Raw genomic sequence first — 19,859 nt, forward strand, 5'->3', positions numbered from 1 at the left:
TTATATGTTCAATGTTTGAAACTTTGAACATTTAAATTCAATTATTTAATGTTCAAAGTTTTCAAACTTCGAACATATAATATAGACCCGACTGGGATTAGTCCTAGGTATTTACAAGAGTTTTCTTAGCTTTCCAAGGATCAAGTTTGTTAATGGGAAAACAGGAAGCTAATCTTTTCTGGATATCAAATAACATGGAATCAGTTTTAGATGCTGCAAGTGCATATCTTGAAACCAAGTGATCAGTCTATCAAAGATTGCTTGCCTTGTTACCTATATCTCTGATTTCTTGCCACATTTTAATAGAAGATGATCATCAGAATAGAAAGAAATTCTAAGTGAAGTATACCTGGGAAAAGGTTATTAATAAATAGGGGAAAAAGGATACTGTACTTAGTGATATAAAGTGAGAACAATATATGAAGGCTTATTACAAGTGTGAAAAAAACATGCATAGTATCAACATACATTAAGGATCACCTGATCTGATGTTTATTTATTTTGACTCAAACTTTTTTTTTGTGAAGATGCAGACTTTCTGATGCTTAACCACATATTTTAGAAACAATAATAGCAATAAACTAAGCATGACAGAATATTGTAACATAATTGCTATCAGTACCTGCAGTGAATATGACTGCATAATCTCAGATTTGTATGTGTGTTTCAAAGGTAGCATATTAAGTACAATGCGACTGTGTGACATGGTGCTTAATACTATGTCCTTACAAAGAATACATATAATGCCACTTACTGCATACATGCATACATGCATGCTCATGTTGTGCACAAGTGTAAGAGTGTAACAGTTTAGCATGTCATTCGGTGGACTTCATATTAGACATTGTCATAACAATTGTTATGTGACAATATAATACAATATGGTACACCGCCATTGCTTTCTGACAATCTGTGATTGCATCCACATAATTGTAATTTCAGTTCATCTGTTCTCATTTCACCTACTTCATCCATGCAGACAGTACACAGGGGTCAAACAGTGGTATTTAATTACCTCAGCCTTGTTCTCCATTTTCAAGCTGTCCTTCTATTCCTTTCATCAAACAATCCTTCCCATGAAGTTAGTATGGAAAACCAAATAGATGGAAGAGCTCTTCAACCATGGATGTTTACATTCACATAACTAAGAATCCAAGCCCTGTGTCCTGATCTTCAATATGGAGATGACTGTGCCATTCTTAAACGCATTCTGGGGTAACTCTAGGCTGCTCTAGATATGAATTCAGAAAGTTAATGAAGTCTGGGACTCACATTTACCCTTAAGAAGGCCAAAATCCATCTCTTAGCCTGCTGGCATCCTTGCAAATGATCTCCACACTTGACCACTCTTGGACAGTTCCTGGAGACAGCAGATAACTTCCAATCATGGTTCTTACCTCTGCCTAACACTTGAAAGTGACAATGAGATTTAGCAAATGAGGCAGCATGCTCTATACTGAGCCCAGAGGAACCTCTCACTGTACATATTTAGACTCTGAAAGACTTTCACCAAATATTTTAATAATTTGTCTGTTGTTAATCTAATTTCTAAACCATGTGACAATATAAGGGTTTGTGCAATATGCTACTAATTGTGCAACTATTTTGTCATGTGAAATGTTGCCCAATGCACCCAGTTACAGTTCAAACTCATGTGCATCTGTAATGTTTTCATAGAACTGGATTAAAATGGATGAGATTATATCATGTAGGTCCAGGTTCAAGGTTTTTGTAAAGTAAATAAGTATTAGGGATTTTTTTTAAATAAAAATTTCCCAAAACATATAAACTTATAGGAAGATAGTATCCAAAGTTTTCTGAAATGCCACCTTATTGCTATTTTGCATTTCTCAGTGACAAAGTCCTGATAATAATTTCTATTGGTATAGTGCAGTTAGCGTTGGGCAGCGATATCTGTCCAACTTCTTGCCAAAATCCCAAGAATGCCAGTAGGTCCTGCTGAGGTACTTAACTTAAAACCTTTGAGAATTTCATAGTCCAGTTCTTCATTTATGTCGGGGCAGGTAAAAAAGTAGTAAATTAAAGACTATGGTAGAGCAAAGTAATAATGAATCAGAAAATGAAGACAGAACTCCAGGTAATCCTTAAGAGATCATGTGACTTGTGTACTCGGGGTTATATGAAGAGCTATGCAAAGCAAACACTTTACTTCAAACATATAAAATATTTGAACCTGGTATCCAAAAGCTTCAGTGTAATATGTCCAGCAAATCTTGGGACAATCCTGGATAATCTTGAACATTTTTCTGATATACAGAAAGGCATGTGAAACATATAATCAGCTAAGTAAACTTAAATAAGGATCTGAATCAAACATATCAAAGACCTGTCTTCCACTGTCACCTCTAAATGCAGAATATTTTTGAATGACCCAACAAGCAGGGTGACACCCAATTTATCTGGATTTTCATTCTTTATTAAAGGTAAAAACAAAACCATTCATGGAAGGGATCATTGAAGTGAAACTATTTGATTCAGATAAGAATTCAGTTCAGACTTTTGACAAGAAATTACGTATAATTTATAATGCAATACTGAATGCAAACTAGACACAGGTGCTGGGTATAACATTTTCTTTGAAGATACTTTTCAAACATTGGAACTGTATGCACTAAAAGGTTAGCTGTTTATACACTGTTAATATATTCAGAGCACCAGCTAAATGCATTGTGTCAAAAAATTACTGATTTTGGGACTGTCAAAATAAGAAGCACAAGTAGCATTCTCTTTCAAATTGCATTACTTAAAGAAGTTGTTTAGAGTCATTTGGATAGAGAGAAGATAAGATAAGAATGATAAAATGAATTCACAGTATGGAAGCAAACAGTGACTATATACAGTAACAGTTACAGAGCCACAGAGGTATTCATGTTGATTCACCAAAGACAGTTTCATCAAAAGAAAAAAATGGCAGCAGTTTACTGAAACCACATTCAGCAAACATTTAAAGAATGTTTTTGCAAGGAGCAAACCCACCTGCAGCCCCTTGTTTGGAAGGATACCCGCCACAGAATTATATACACCAACGCAGAGGTGGTATAGCAGTGGAGAAAAACACTTTCAGCAAACTGCTTCTTTTTTATTTGTATTCACTGAAACTGCCTTCGATGAGTCAACATACTCTTGCCACAGTGACATCTTGAATACTGTGCAGAGTCATAACAGCTATATTTTCTAAGCTTGTGCTGAGTTATTTAGATGACTGGAAAATTTCCTATGAGAATTCATGTATAATTTGATTGGTACATGCTCCAAGAAAAGTAACACTAGCTCTCAGGAAGAGACCTAAGCTGAAAGTGAAGTGAATGTAAAGGTTAGCGGTTAGATGTTATTCAAATGCTCCTTATTCAGGCTTCAAGTGCTTTTGAAAACTCATGCGAAGAACATATAAGACATCTGTTAACTCTGTTAAATGTATCACTAAAGCACAAAAGATGAAAACCAATAAAAGCATAATTAAAGAATTCAGTCAGGCAAAGTTCAATAAAGACTTAAAACTCATGAGGCTGATAAGAAATTTGATCACTAGTGATGGGCACTGTCACTTATGTAGAAATAATGTGCACGTTGCTCCATGAAAAAAAAGTTATGAACTGATGAGCAATAAAGATATTTGTTTAGCAAAGAAACACATTGATTTAGGCATTTTATGTTTGCTTCACAACAATCATCTGGATTCAGACACATTTGACTTTTTACAATTAAGTATCATAGAATGGGTGTACTACTTGGAATCCTTGAAATCCACAAGGACAAATCAAATTGCCTTTCAGAATGATTATGTCTGTTAAAACTTTAAAAACGGAACTTGTATCTGTCTAGTTTGTTTTTCATTAAACAGAGTTGCCTCAATGACCCATTCTCATATTAAGGAGTCTTGGGATTTTCTTAGTACAACGAAATACATAAAATTAGGTACTGTGAATGTCGATGCTTGTACGTATTCTGCTCTGGATTTTTGCTATACTGTATCAAATATACTTCTGTTCATTATTTAGATATTGCACTAATTTCTCCTTAAATTACTTGGAATCACTACTCTGTCTAATTTCAGTATTGCTGTTAAAGTTATTGGCAATCAGTCTGCTATTTGCAGTGTGGGACAGTGATGATCTCTATGGCTATCTACGATTAGGAATTGACTGACTGTGTTTACTGCTACCTGCAAGTGTGTGTGTATGTGTGTGTGCGTGTGTGTGTGTGTGTGTGTGTGTGTGTGTGTGTGTGTGTGTGTGTGTGTGTGTGTGTGTGTGTATGCACTGTACAGAGTTTAGGGCAAATGTTGGTAAGCAGTATTCAACTTTAGGCAATAGCATTTGGATTGCTGTGGACCCCCTGGGTAAGGAGGATGGAATATTCATAAACCAGCTTGAGATGCATTATGACTTGATGAGTTTTCTGGTCTGTATGTGTGATGAAAATATAAGGCGCTGATTAAATAAAACACCAGGTATCTGTATTGTGTTACAGTTGGAAGGAGTCTATTTCATGGGGCTGAACTGTTCAGTGTTGGAGTATTTTTAAGTATTTGATGAGTGCCAACTCATATGTGGTTGTTTTGCTGCCATTAATGAAGATGCCCATCTTAATTAGCCACATCCATATGCCACAGAAATCCTTTTAAAAGTTTTGTGTAGTTTTGAAAAAAAATTGTGACATAACAATATTAATTTCATCTTCATAAAATGTGAAGTTTATAGTGGGTAAATGAAATGGTGACTTACTAATGAAGACAAGGCTAATGGACTATGATGAAATCTTGTGGGATCATAGCAGAGCATTTTCCATTATTTCACAGCCTCACCTATTGCATAGTGGGATAATGACCTAATAATAGCCTGGGTGACTGGAGTTTGATTACTTGTTCAGGTGCTTGATAGCAGAGCTAGGTAGGATGGGGAGGGCACATGCTCAACTACATCTCCGTAATAGAAGCCAGGGACACATGGATAGTGCTGTCTACATGGTTGCAGGGCTTTGGTTAGTCACATGTGGAGGTGTGGATAATACACTGTGAGTCCATCGCATATCACATCCTTGGACAGCATGAGTGCATGTGTGGGTGGTGAATTAGCCTTAAGACAAAAAACTCTTCAGAAAATATAACACCTCCCTAAGATGCTTCAGTCTTCTGACTGGCCCTGAAGACAAATTAATGTTAGTCTGGGGGTAGCAAGGTGGGTTCATCAGATTTGGTGAATGTTAAGAGGCCCTGGAAGCATCTAGTGGTCAGTTGCAGGGAGCTAAAACATTTTCATTGTTTAAGCTGGAATTGTTAGAATAAAATATAGGCCCTGTTGAAAAGTAAGAGGAAATCCATTTCACTGTTCCCAGAGACACGTCAAAATTGATTTAAGTAGGATAATCTTGTTGAAGGCTTCAGAAAGCATGCTTTTATTCATTGAGGAAGGTTCCACTAAGCTCCCTTTTCTCAATTGCATCATACATGTAATTAGTTATTGTATAAGTACTGTTTGGATATGTTAACGTTTACAGTATGGGTGCCATAGACATAAGAAAAAAATCACTGAAAACAATTGCCTGGATATCCACGTGGTGCAGCAACTATGCTTCATTAATAAAAAAGTAGTAATTTAAAGTTTATGGGAGGACAAAGTAATAATGAATGAGAAAATGAAGAGAGAGCTGCAGACAGTTTTGTTCTGTGTTTTGCAGATGTACTGATATTGCATTAGTGGGACAGCTTTAATTTTGCTGTCAAAATATCCATAAGTGTGTCCAAAAGATTTCACTGCAGTACAAATTCAGTAGTTTACATCACCATGAGTCACTCTTGAGACAACCTTTATGCTAGATAGATGACTCAGAAGTTGTCAAGAGGATATATGAACATTGTTAACCTATTCATGCAAGAAATTCCACCAAACCATTATATGAGCATTCAGTGCCTTGCAATCATTTTAAGAAATTTGTTTTCTTTTTTAGTAGAGAAGGTAAGACATGGACCTTCAGGAGATGACATTGATTTCATATCTGTAAAGGAAGTGTTAACATGGCAGTTAAAGTATAATGCAGAACCCTGAGGTATAAGTGGATGTTTGAGTGTAAAGAACATTTTAGTTTAAATATATTTTAACCTTCAAGTTGCTACTAAAACAATATCTAAGGAAAATTTACTCTTACTGCTCAGCTACCAAATAGAATACATTTTTTGGCTACATTTGCCACATTTTCTTTAAATACTTGTATTCCCCAATCCTTCCTTTTTTTCCATCAGGCTAGAAAGATATCACATCGAGTAACTTTGTTTGAATAAAATGATCTCAATCACAGGCTTTAATTGAAAAGACTCAATCTCTTCTTCTTCCCAGCTATATCAATCGTTATCTCACTCTCCCTCCTCTGTTACAGATTTATTATTGTCTATTTCCTCATCTATCCAAAACTAAGACTCCTTATAACAGTCCAAGTAGCCCCAACCACTCTCACCTTCCTAATTACTTTACTTCTTAATCTTAAATGCAGCGATAATGTTAAAATGTTGTTCTCCTGCTGAAGTATCATACTATATTTCATCATCAACCACCCTCCCCCTTTCTAATATTTCCGTAGTTAAGTTGCCTCTTCTTCTCATTGTTTTAATTGCTAGAAATTGCTAGTAATATTGCAGTATCTCTTGAAATGTTATATTTATTTGTTATATACAAGCCTGTGTATTTCTATTGAATGTTCAACTCTGTCTATACCTATGCAAACTCTCCGCTTGCTCTCTTTCTAAATGAAATATAGCTGCTATGTAAGTTGACGAAGAATGAGAGTGACTTATCTGATAGTGAACTACATACGTGTTGGTTTAGAAAATCCATTGGCCATGTGGGAGAAACAGACAAATGCAGGTTCTGAAAAAAAGAACTAGAAATAGTTGCACATCTTGTTGCTGGGTGCAACACACTCGTAACAGTGAGCCTATATATACAATACTGTAGCAAGATTGTTGCACTGGGGAGTGTGTAAACACTACAATATAGAAATAGCTGAGAAACACTGGAAACATGAACCACAAAGCATTACAGAGAATGACAAAGTGTATATCACATGGGATCACCCATTACAAACAATTCAAAAAATAGACGTGAGAAAACCAGATATAGTAGTCAATGAAAAAAAAAGACAAAAGTAATTGTTGAAATTTTTGCATCCTGTCATTATACTGTCTTACGTACAGAGATACACAAAGTCATAAAATAACAAGGTTTGCAGGCAGAAACAACAGCAATGTGGAAGAATGATACCCAGACAGTTCCAATAGTAGCAGGAGCAATAATAGGTCTAATAAGAAAACATTTACAGCCATACTTAGATATGCTACCAAATACATGTAAACATGTATCATTTACAGATGGAGGCACTTTTGAACACATTGTGGGTATTTAGAAGAGCACTCTTGTCTAACATCAAATACTGGAGAAACACTAATTTCATGAACTCTAATCCTACCCTGACTTAGGAATGGGGTCCATTCCCATCGTGGTATAAGAAACCCAAAAAACTTACAGAAATTAAAAAAAATACAGTAATGCAACTTTTAGTTTGTAATATCTTTTGTTCTTAATTACAGCTTAGCAGGTTCTTGCTTGCTTCTGTAAGACAGCTGAGAAGGAAATCATTACTGAAGTAATTATTCACTGTTGGAATTTTATTTACATATTTTTCCAGGCAGTGGATAAAATACATTGATTTTCCTCAAACATAAGTAATTTTATTATTCAAGACCATGATTTAGCGATTGTCCAACGTCACTCTTGGGAAAAGGGATACTTTGGTCTGCTCTCTTTGTCTAGGTGTACCATATCTAATAGTTTAAAGAGACAAAATTGCAAGAATGTCTCTAGACTCTCTCTCTTACTGTGTTTTGGGTAAGGCATATTATTTTTTGGAAAGTTATTTCTACAGTTAAGTATGTTTTGGGTAAGTTATTTCTACAGACCCAGTTTTCTTGATCATCTCTTTTTGCATTAAGTTGACATTTTGGTCAAGTAAGAAATAAATGTAAATTTCAACCGCCCTTTGCTCTCCTTCCACATTAGCTGCCTTTGATTTTGACGCACCCCCTTTTCTCTGCATGAGAAGTAATAGCTTCTTATAGTTTTTATTCTAAAGTTCTGACTGTTGCTTTATTTCTTTTTTTTTTTTTTTCAGTTTGGTAATAGCAGGCACTGAATCATTTGCTGTTTTAAAGAAGCATATGAAATCCACTAACTGAGAAACATTTGACATATCCAGTGAGCCTGCCATCTTTTAATCTCCTATGCGCTATGTTAGTTTGACTGTTTACTCATTCTACTGCATGTTAAGAATTTTCAAAAATGTTTAGATATTTTTTTTCAGAGGTCCATATTGAAGACTTCTCTGGCGTCCACATTGTTTTTTTTATTCCTATCACCAATAAAGTTATAAGGCCCTAATTTGATTGTTTCTAATGAGAATAGTGGTGCTCTAATTATAAGCTACTAAAAAAAGCAGATGCCTGGAATTCCCAATAGCTATTCACTTTGACAGCCCCTATTATATTGGCCTTTTAAACTGCAATACAGACAGGTTCTGCTACACTTTACTGATTCTCCTGCTACTGAGCCATATAACGCTGATTGCAAGTTGTTGAAGGCACAGTCCGATAAAATAAAATGTAAAGTTTGACTATAAACGTTTAGGAGTGTAACAGTACAGGAAGGTCTTGATCTCCATGAGAAAACTAGTTACAATTCAGCTGTAACAGGTAGAATTTTTCTCTTTAGATGGCAGTTATTGCTGTCAGTAGATAGACAACAAGCAACACAACACAGGATAAAAATGTGGTAAAGCAGAGCTCATGGAATCAGTAAAATCCAAACCAACAAAAAACCAGCTATTGCAAGAAGTTTACTAAAATAACAAAGCTTTTGGATAAAATCCTTCTTCAGTGTATAATAAAACACAAAAATAAAACTTTTATACACAAAAAGTCAAAGAAAACACAGTCACTCAAGTTAAAATTTAAATCAGTCAATTAATTAAGGACTGTATGTTAAAGAGGCAACATCTAAAACAAGTCATTTTGAACTCATCTGTTTGTATTTCAATATAGGCTTAATACTGTTTTATTAAGACCAGGAGAATGGTCGGCTTGCATATGTATAATCCAGTCATATTCTCTTAATTCAAGTATATTGTTTAAAATCACCACTGAGTGGCGCACAGCTACAGTTATCCCACTCCACAAAGGGGGATCCACCTTGGATCCTGGGAACTACTGTCTCATCAGTCTGACGAGCCTGATCTGCAAGGGCATGGAATGCATTGTCATAGAACTTATAAACAAAGACATTGGCAACCTTCAAACACTGGTCCCCCCCCCCCAAATTTGGGTTTGTGAAGGGCCGATCTTGTCTCCTGAACCTGATTGACTTCCTTTAATAGTCTCCAGAGCTGTGGACGAGGGTAAGGTGGTCCACACAGCCTATCTGGACCTCGCCAAGGCCTTCGACACCATCCCCCACTCTGGAATCACAGATAAACTTACTAAGCTGAGCATAAATCCCTACGTCACTCGATGGGTTGCCAACTGGCTTACTGACAGAGCCCAGACTATAAAAGTAGCTGACTCCAAATCCATCTCCAGACAAGTGACAAGTGGAGTACCTCAGGGTTCAGTCCTGGGACCGCTCTTGTTTGGCATCTACTTCTCTGAAGTACAGGCCAACACTAAGGGACTCTGGCTAACAAATTTCGCAGATGACTGCAAACTGGGAGCCATTATTGAATCCCCAAATGATGTGGATATTCTACAAAAGGGACTTACAGAAACAGATGCTTGGTGCCAGAGCCATGGGCTCAGGCTTAATGCCAATTAATGTATAGTTATCCCCTTTGGGAAAAACCATGTACCCATGAATTACCACATAGGTGGAAGTACACTAAACACCAAAAGTGTGATGAGAGACTTAGGGACACAGGTGGACAGTGGTCTCACATTCGATAACCACATTGCTACAACAGTCAGGAAATCCTTCTATGTGGCACACCTCATCACTAAGGGCTTTTCATTCAGAAAAAAGGAGGTCATTGTCCCACTGTACTCATCCCTCATTAGACCCATTATAGAGTATAATGCCCCGTTTGGTATGTACCTCACAAGACATCTGCAATAGCTGGAAAGGCCGCAGAAATACCTCACTAAAAGAATCACAGGCCTAAAGCAGATGCCATATGCTGACTGTCTAAGAAAACTCCAGCTATACTCTGTGGCATATCATCTACTCAGAGGCGATCTCTGCTTAACATACAAGACCATGTCAAACTCTGAGCTGTTGGACATGCTCCACTTAAAGAAATCCCAATCCCTCAGAGCCACACGCTCCAGGGATCTAAACCTTGTCATCATAATGAACAAAATATGCTGAAGGGATAAGCTGGAGGGATAGGTTCCTGACCCAGAGACTCTCCATACTCTGGAATAGACTGCCCATACATGTCAACCAGAGTGCCTCCTTGGCCCTCTTCAAAAGGAACCTTGATGATTGGATTGAAGATAGGAAATTCACCCCGGAGATCATGTCAGTCGCCTAGCTAGACAGGGGTCCAGGGACGTAAATATTGTGGGAAGAAATATCCAATGAATTGTTATGGCTAGGCTTGTACAGGCCCTAGGGCCGATAGCCTAGTACCAACCTATGAACCTATAGTTTTTTTTTTTAATTATATCAATCACTCTAAACCTAAAATCATGTGAAATACCAGATTCAGTAGCATGCTTAGTAAGGGTATTGGTCATGACAGCTCTATGGATGTCAAACCTATGCTCAAGAATTCTGTCTTTTAAATGTCTAGTAGACTTCCCTATATAAAAATCAGGAGCACTTATACAGGTGCCCGAATAAACTATAGTAGCGGCAATGCAAGTTGCAAAGAAATTAAAGTTACATTTTCTGTGAGTAACAGGATGTATATAATAATCCTTATTACAGACCAAACTACAGCATGAGCAAATGTAATAGGATAAAGTCCCAGTTCTGTTTGAGAGGGACCCCTTAGAACTACATTTCATATCGTTATAACATAACCTACTCCTTAAATTAGGGCAAGTTCTATACGCAAAAGCTGGCTTTTCATCTATATATATTTTTAATTCAGGTAAGGCCATCAAAATGCCCCAATTTTTGCTAATAATGCTCTTAACCACATCAGTACATCTCCTATATGTAGTTATATAGAGTACTGTATCCTCACGTTGTACATTATTAGAATGAGAACCAATAGTAGAGTTATTAAACAAATACGGTTTCGCTTTGCCCTCCCTTTCACTCATAAGTTATTTATTTATTTATTTATTTCCAGTTTAATTACCGGGGAGGTCCACTGGGCCCAGAGAGCCCATTTTCAGTGGAGGCCCAGGGAGAAAAGCTCCATGAAACAGATTACAGTAAAGATAGCAGTCCAATAAAAATAAAAGTACAAGTACAAATGCATATCAAATAATACAAAGCATGAGCAATATTGCCCATAGTGAAAAAATTTCCTGCAGATACATTTTAACAAATTCACACAGTTAAAGTCAAAAGTCAAAAGCTATTTACAATATTTACAGAGTGTGAGAGATCGTATGGGAATTAGCTATAGAAGGTTATAGCCAGCTTAGGTGCTTAGGAACTCAGGAGGATACCCTTCCAGGGGATTTTGTTAAAGAGTTCTAGGTAGGGCGAATGCAGTTACATTTCCATTTGGAGGAGAGGTAGGTGTAAAGCTGAGTTTTTAAGTTGTTTGTATCTGACATTATTCTTAGTTTTAAAGTGAGAGAGTTCCATTTCTTACCTAAGGAAAAGGAGAGGAGAAGTTGTCCAGCAGGACGTTTCGGTTTGTGGACAGTAATTAAGTTTTGGTGTTCAGATCTGAAAGTTCTATTTGGGGTGTATGGGGGAAGGATGTTAGTTAGAGCGGGGCATTTGGTTGGATTAAATATTAGTCTATGTGCAGTAGTCAGCTGGAGGAAGTCCAGGTAATTTGTGAATTCTAACCAGTTGAGGGATTGGAGGGTAACACAGTGATGAGTGGAATGCTTGGCTTTGGTGGCAAATTTAGAAATTTTGTAATAACAGCTTTCAGGTTTGGAAGTGATGGAAGAGGATGAGTTAGTTAGTAGCGGGGCGCCTTACAGAAGGGAGGGAAGGAGGTAAGGGGAGGCCAGAGTATGCCTGGTAGAGAGGAAGTGGTTCTTCCTGTATAGCATACCTAGTTTTTGATGGGTTTTCTATATATTTTGCTGAATATGGATGTCGAAGGAGAAGGAAGAAAGCCAGCGAAAAGTTATCAGTGAAGCTGAGAACTAGCTCAGAGGTAAGGAGGCACTGGCATAAGGCACTGTGTGTGAAATTAGAAGGATGCAGAGGGATGACAGGGGCTAGAAGCTGAAAACAGGGCAGTAGCAGACTACTAGAATATAATAAGTATTAATATGGCTAAAACAGGGCAGTGGTAAATTAATAGAACAGTTACAGTACTTTTGGCTTGTATTAAAAGATAGGTAGTGGTTGAACAATGTCACCTTGTGGCCTAACTGAGTAAGTACAATGATAAGCTATGAGCACTCAGAGGAGGGGGAAAGAGCCTATGAGAGTAAAGGTAGATAAAATCCATGGTAGACTGCTAGTGAATGCACGCAGGGTTAATATACAACAGTGGTAGGTTGTTGTTGTTTTTCTTTCGGCTTTTCCCGGTTAGGGGATGCCACAGTGGAACTCCGGTCCGCTAATGATTGGCAGTAGCTTTTTATGGTGCCGAGGTGCCAGCTCAACGCCCAACATTCACCGAAGGCACGCCCATTCAAGCATGTCTTTTGAACGCTACTCAACCGCAGGGAGGACATGCAGACTCCACACAGAAGGCGATCCAGCCGAGAATCAAACGGAAGAACCCCTTGCTGTAAGGCAACAACGCTATCACTGCACCACCGTGGCTTCTAGAATATATTTTTATTTTACAATAGGGTACATACATGTTTAAAGTTAGTTCTTGGGGAAGCAGAGTGGTTACAGAAGCACTGCAAGATCCCCTTAGAATGAACTTCACAAAAATAGCAATAAGAATCACAAACAAAAACAATACCATGTAGTACTTATATGCGCGCACACTACTGGGGATTCCTATGAAGCAAGGCAGAAAATCTAAGTCAAAAGCTGGTACCTTTCTACATCAGTTTTTTTAATACCTCTGTTATCAAGCAGGAGTGGGAGGGAGGTGTGCAGGTTCAAGGTGGAGGAGGGGGGTAGACACAAAGTAATACAAGGTTGTGAGTCAGAAAAACTGGACTAGGCCAGCTGCTAAAAAGGAAACAGGAAAACCAAGCTAAGTCAATTCCAGGTCAGTGTAGTGCCGTATCTTCCTAATAACTACAAATCTTATACTACTAATCTAGTATAGTGTGGTGAAAAGGACCACCACTTCTACAGGGAAAAACAATTGAAGTATGGGCTACAGGTACATAGGTAAACTTTTTCCAAGAGAAAGTCGTTTTAAGTAATTGACCTTGGAGTACAATAGGAAGAGAAAAAATGGGGGGAGGACCAGTAGTATGCATGAATGCAGTGAAGGGGAAAGAGTCTTCAGTTTAGAGAACAGATTAAATACAACTCTAACATACACTAGTGTAGCTGAAAGCAATTTAGTGTTCCACCGATGCAGGTCTCACAGTGCAGGGCAACAAGACAGCCTTGGGTTGATTGGAGGCTGGCCAAGACACAGGATGAAACTTTTGCTGAGAGGAATGCGAGCACACTACTGGGGATTCCTATGAAGCAAGGCAGAAAAGCTAAGTCAAAAGATGGTGCCTTTCTATCATCATCTATCATCATCTGCCTTTCTATCATCCTTAAAACTATCCAATGTACCTTTATCGTAGCCTCTCTGCATAAATTCCTCAGTCATTTCATTCATCTGTTCAACATATGTATTAATATAAGTCTTTAACCTGCTAGGAAGTAAATACTGTTTCTTGACAGCACCCCAAAAAAATATGGTTAGCATGCATGCTAGACCTATGCAGATATCTGTTCACCTGAACCAGTTTCTTATGTATGCTGGTATTTAATATAGAACCATCATATTCAATTTTGATGTCTAAAAACTCTATTCCGGTCTTAGAACAGTTCATCTGAAATTCCAAAAATTCTGTTGCACCATTCAAAAAATCTATAAACTGTAATAATTGTTCAAACTCACCACACCAAATAAAAAAGATATCATCCACAAAACATTTAAAGAAGGGGAGTATAGAGGTATATCTTTCTGGTCCACCATAAACATGGATGTTCTCCCATTTGTTCAACGTGAGATTAGCATAGATGTTGGCAATGAGAGTATCCATTACCACCCCGGCTACCTGATGATAAAAGTGTTCATTAAATATAAAGATGTCATTTTCAAGAACCATTTCAAGCATCTCACGTAAAGTTTCAAACTCTCTATTATTAAAATTACCATGTTCAAATAATAATTCCCTTATTGCATCAATTCCATAGCTATTAAGGATAAAGGTAAATAGGGACTTGATATTCAGAGTCACAAAACAAAAATCACAAACAGTATTCATATTAAGCCATCCATTCAACTGAGATAAAAAGTTGCCGGTATCCCTAATAAAGCTCTTAACATAAACCAAATATTTGCTTAGAACATGTTGCAAATATAGAGAAACAGGTTTGGATGCCGAACCCCTTCCTGAAACAATTGGATGCATTGGAGGGCGAGTCAATGATTTATGAATTTTAGGTTGACCATACATCACCAGGACAATCGAATCAGTCAAAGTCAAAACATCAAATAGTTCAAGTGAAATATCATTCATAGGGTGCAAGTCTAAACAAAAAAAAATGCAAAGAAAGAAAGAATACAGAACTACAGATCCATATCCCATATAAATTCTCAGCCTTCTGGTAAAACTCGTGTAATATTTTTCTGCAAACATCTGTTTAGTTGCATCCAGTAATGATGTTTGCTTTCAGAAGCATGGCATGACAGCAGACTAAGATATAGTTTGACCACAGCACTAATTAAACTGTGAAATAAATTCCTATAAATACACACCGATGCCATTTTAATAGACCAGCTAAGGCCTTCTGTGTGATCTATGCCCCTTTGTTTTACTCTCTTGCTATTTTAAACCCGGTGGTTCACAATAATGTTGATGTAACGCTATCTTGACAATGACACACTGGGAGTTGGAGGGAGAATGGATTTTCTACACCCAAAAGCTTGTTTGTACTGTATTAAGGGAGAAACACATGAAGTGACTAACCATGCCCTTTAGAGGCACTTTACTATCTCATCACCATTCTGCTAGCCAGGTATACCATATACTGCGGCCTGGCTCTCTTTTTCAGTAATTCAGTTATATCAACATTCCTGTAGCTGATCTGTGCAGGTGGAGAGAGGTATATGTTGGAGATTTACTATGACCAAAATAAGATTTCATTTATTTGCATTTGGTTTGGTGATTGTGATACTTGAAAATACTAGAGACTCAGGATTTTAACCTATAACTCATTGTTGATTACTTATGTAATGGGCCTCTAAGAAATACAAAATACTTAAAAATAAAGCAAGTCATTCCTGTTTCAACTAACATCATCATTTTCAGATGTTAACTTAAAATGAGGCTGAGTACAGACATTGCTTTTATGCTGTACCATTTTATGGCATATTTGTGGTATCCATTCTTAAGATGACCTTTGTAGAGTTGATATGTGCCAGCTCTGTATACACAGAAAGATAAAGCTCTGACTGCAATCAGGATGCCCCAAAATGAAGTAGCTGCTCAGCCACCTGTGAAAGCTGGGGGGGGGGGGGGTTATAGGGGAATGACAAGGCAGAGCCTGATAAACCTTTCCACAGGAAAGACTGTGGGGACCAGGGCCATGGTGGATACTTATCAATGGTGAAGAAATTTACGACTATAACAGAGCCATAGCTACAGTAATTGGTGGGTAAATAAGAGATATTCTGCCATGTCGGTGAGATTGTCTCCCTCATATTACCACTGCACACCCACTTATAATACAATATGTAGCATGCATACCAATGGTAAGGAATGTTTTAAGGAAAAAGACTAGTGTAAACAGTTTATATGATACTGCAAGCAGTCTGGCTTCAATTTGCCTTCCACAATGCCGTTTTCCTTTTCCACTTCCCATAATGCTGTATGACCAAATCCGTAGGGCAGATATTAAAAAGCTAATTCTGCCCTCCACTTCCTCTTCTCTCTCTCTCTCTCTCTCTGCAAGCAGCCTTACTCCAGGGCTACTGCAAGGCATGGAGGCAGAAGCAAATAGAGGTGATGTCCAGCTGGTGATGGTCAGCTCCAGCATCAAGAATGAGAAAAAATATGGTGTTTATATCCTTTTTTATTTCTTGATTCTGTATGTTACCCCATATTTAACTTGGTAGTTCCTACTGCAAAATATTGGACATACAATATTTACTACAGTGAAAAACATGTCCCTATCTGATGTTGTCTATGGTCTGACTTGGAAATATTGAAACGCATTGCCCAGGGCTACATTATTTGACTTCTGGAGTACAGAAATAAAATGTTCATGGAAAATCTATGCAACTTTTCAGAATTTATTGCAGACATGATTAATGCACATTTGATTTTTTTTCTTTAAAAATTATTTAGCTAGATTACTTTTCTGGTACCAATCTTATAAAGTACTTGGATTATGGGTGACTGCTTTTTTCCCCTTTTGCTTTGAAGTGATCTTTGTGGCTTTCATATGATGTTACCAGCTGCAGGTGGTGTAGCCATTTATGTTTTTGAATAAAAAAATATCTAGATGCACTGGAAAACTACGATAACACTGCCTGCCATAATAGAAATGACATGAAGCTGACCAGGCATTAAGTAGCCCCTCAAATTAAAAGAAAGTGTCAGTAAAGGAATGTGGAATATTAACTTATATTCTGTTATGCCACATTCCGTTTTATTGTGAAAATCATGTTAAGTCTTTTAAAACAATTTGTTCTGTAAAGTAGTGTTTGTGATAGAAAACTTGTGAATCTTGATGCATAAATCAACGAAAGGGATTTGTATACCAGTTTTCACAGTAAAATAAATCTTGATGAATCTCATTCAGTGGGATGGATTCCAAAACAACTTGTATTCAATGCAAAATGCTGCCCTGAGTTTTGACCTAAAAGAAATATGGTGATGACTTCAACACAAAGCAGGTGTATTTCCCTGCTTAGTATGTGGAAATGAGGAGGCATGTAATCATTAATGGAAGGACACATTCCCCACCCTCAGTTCTTAAAGAACATAAGTATGTGCGATTATCCCTCAGAAAAAAGTATTAACTGGCTCAGCAGACCTTAAAAGGCAGGCATGCTGTTCTGGAAACCCACTTTCTGACATACTGAAAAGACCCACAAAGGTAAATGTGGTGCAAATGCATAGCATTTTGTGATACTGGTGCTTAATTTTTGTACATACCACTGAGGCGGGAGTATTTTTCAGCTCTACCAAATAGTTTTTACTCAGTGCTGCATTAACAGAGATAGAGAGTACATTTTTGTGCTGGATCAGTTTATCCTTCTGCTAATGCTGTCACAGATGGATGCAGAACTATGGCTAGGTTGTGGCTAAATACCAGACCTGAGAGCTGCGAGGCAGAGATCTCTCCACTTACAACTATGATGCTGATACATTTTGGAAAAAAAAACAGGTACACATTTTTAGAGAATGAGAGAAATATCCTACATGGCACCAAAAACATAAAGGTTCACATCAGCCTTGAGAAATTATCCATCATAATCAGATAACACAGCACCCCATAAATTACAACTGTATATCCTTGTCACCAAAAAGAACTTGGAATTTAGCTGTACCGCAGGGATCTCAAACTCATGGACATTGAGCCTCAAGCAACTCTCATACCAGCATAATTCTGCAAGAGGGAAAAATGCCTACATTTCTGTCTTGACTACCTTTCTGTTTGTTTTGGATATTATGGCCCTGTTGTGAGTGTGGTAGTTCTTACACAGCCCTCACATTTTTTTTTTTAGTTTAAGACCCCTGCTGTACAGTAAAATGGACCTGGGATGAAAAGGAACCACAGATCTGTACATCTGGCTATGTTCCACGGTCAAGGTGCTTTGCTTAGTTTTACATGTCTAGCTGCAGTTTGCTTATAATCCTCATTGACCCCTTATATCTTTTATCCAGAACATTTGTTATTCTTTTGTGTTACTACATCATGTGGAACATATCTACCTTTTCTTGGAATTCTGCCACTGCTCTCATTTTCTCAACATCTGACTGCACATTCTGGCTAGAGATGGTTATGCCCTGCAAATGTTTTCAATAATGGACATTTGTTCACTAAGCATCTGGAGGCCTTGTGGAGGTAGCCGTAACACTGAAACAATTGTATTTCTGTTTGATGCTTTCAGACAGCATTTATTGGTGATCTTTTTGCAGACTAATTCCTATAGTAATATCAGAGTTACAGAATCATCGCTTAACTTTAACTTAGCTAATTTAAAAGGGACTGATATCCAGTTCGAAAAAAGAAAGGCGGACTTTCAAGGCTTTGATGTGAAATATCTTTGATGGTCGAATGGGGAGGCTTTCTTAAAAAAATGCTGCTGCACTTATTTCACATTTTTATTTTCCATACTTTGTGCTCACTACTTGTTTTCTAAGAGTTCGGCAGTTATTTTTCATAGTATTGATGTTCTTACTAAAGGTTTTTCTATTAACTGAGCAGTGTTCACCCAGCGAGTTGAGTGTTAACGTTACTGACACTTGGTCAGAGCTGTTCTTCCTAGTTCTGTAGAACAGGAAACGATAAGGAGGGACAGTAAATATACAGTTTCCAGAACAAATATGCCTAAAGTTCCCTGCATGGAAGTGGAATGATAGCACTGTTTCAAAGGCCAGCATTCTGTTCTTAAGTGCTGCCTGTTTTAAGTGACTGTATTTATGACTGCGTAAAGTGACTTAAACAAGTAAGGCATGTAAAGAAGGAAGTGCAGAGCAAACTCCATTAATACTAGGCCCTCCCTTGCTTTGCCCTTGCATATGCCACTTTTAAGCTGATTAAAACATTTTTGAAGTTATGAACCATATGGGGTTTCACTTAATTTTCTTTTTTCTGTGAAGGCTGCTCCATAGGTTAACATCTTTCTTTGTGAATAATAATTTCCCTTTCTAATATATCTCACTTTTTACCACATCCCTTCTCTGAGTTGACTCATTTATATTTATGTGTATTTTGTGCTACAGGAGGCTTTACAATAGATAACCCTTTGGGTCAAGCTAACTTGTACCGAGACTCATTACTACACCCCTGAAACTGTTAACAATTCCTATTTTCATCTAATTCTGAATGCATTTTGTCTTTAGTGACATATTTGCAAATTTGTTCCATTACTACTTCCACTAATATAATGATTTGTTAAATCCAGGGTATAGGAATTGGAAAGTGGTTTCTGTTCTTGTCTGTGCTGACCTTTTCTGGAACTTTAATACATTTTGTCTTCATGTTATACAAAACCATAGTGCAATATGAGCTAATACATTAAATACATCAGCAACACGTAAACACATTCCGTCTCCCAGCCCATTTTCTAGGCTTGCTATAGATCTTAGTGACGTTAGGATTTAGCAGGAAACCTTGTAGCACTGAATTAGTGTGATAAAAACCCCTCCGCTGTTCCATGTTTTGTTGAATAAGAACACCATGATATGCTGACAAATGCCACATGGCCACTGTACCTCCCATTTTCAACAGGTAGAATCTTTTTCCCTTAAAATATAAACATCACAGAGCTGCAGTATACCCAAAGAA

Source organism: Protopterus annectens, chromosome 2.part0 (genome assembly GCF_019279795.1).
Source record: "Protopterus annectens isolate FY-2018-M chromosome 2.part0, PAN1.0, whole genome shotgun sequence".
Classification (NCBI taxonomy): domain Eukaryota; kingdom Metazoa; phylum Chordata; order Ceratodontiformes; family Protopteridae; genus Protopterus; species Protopterus annectens.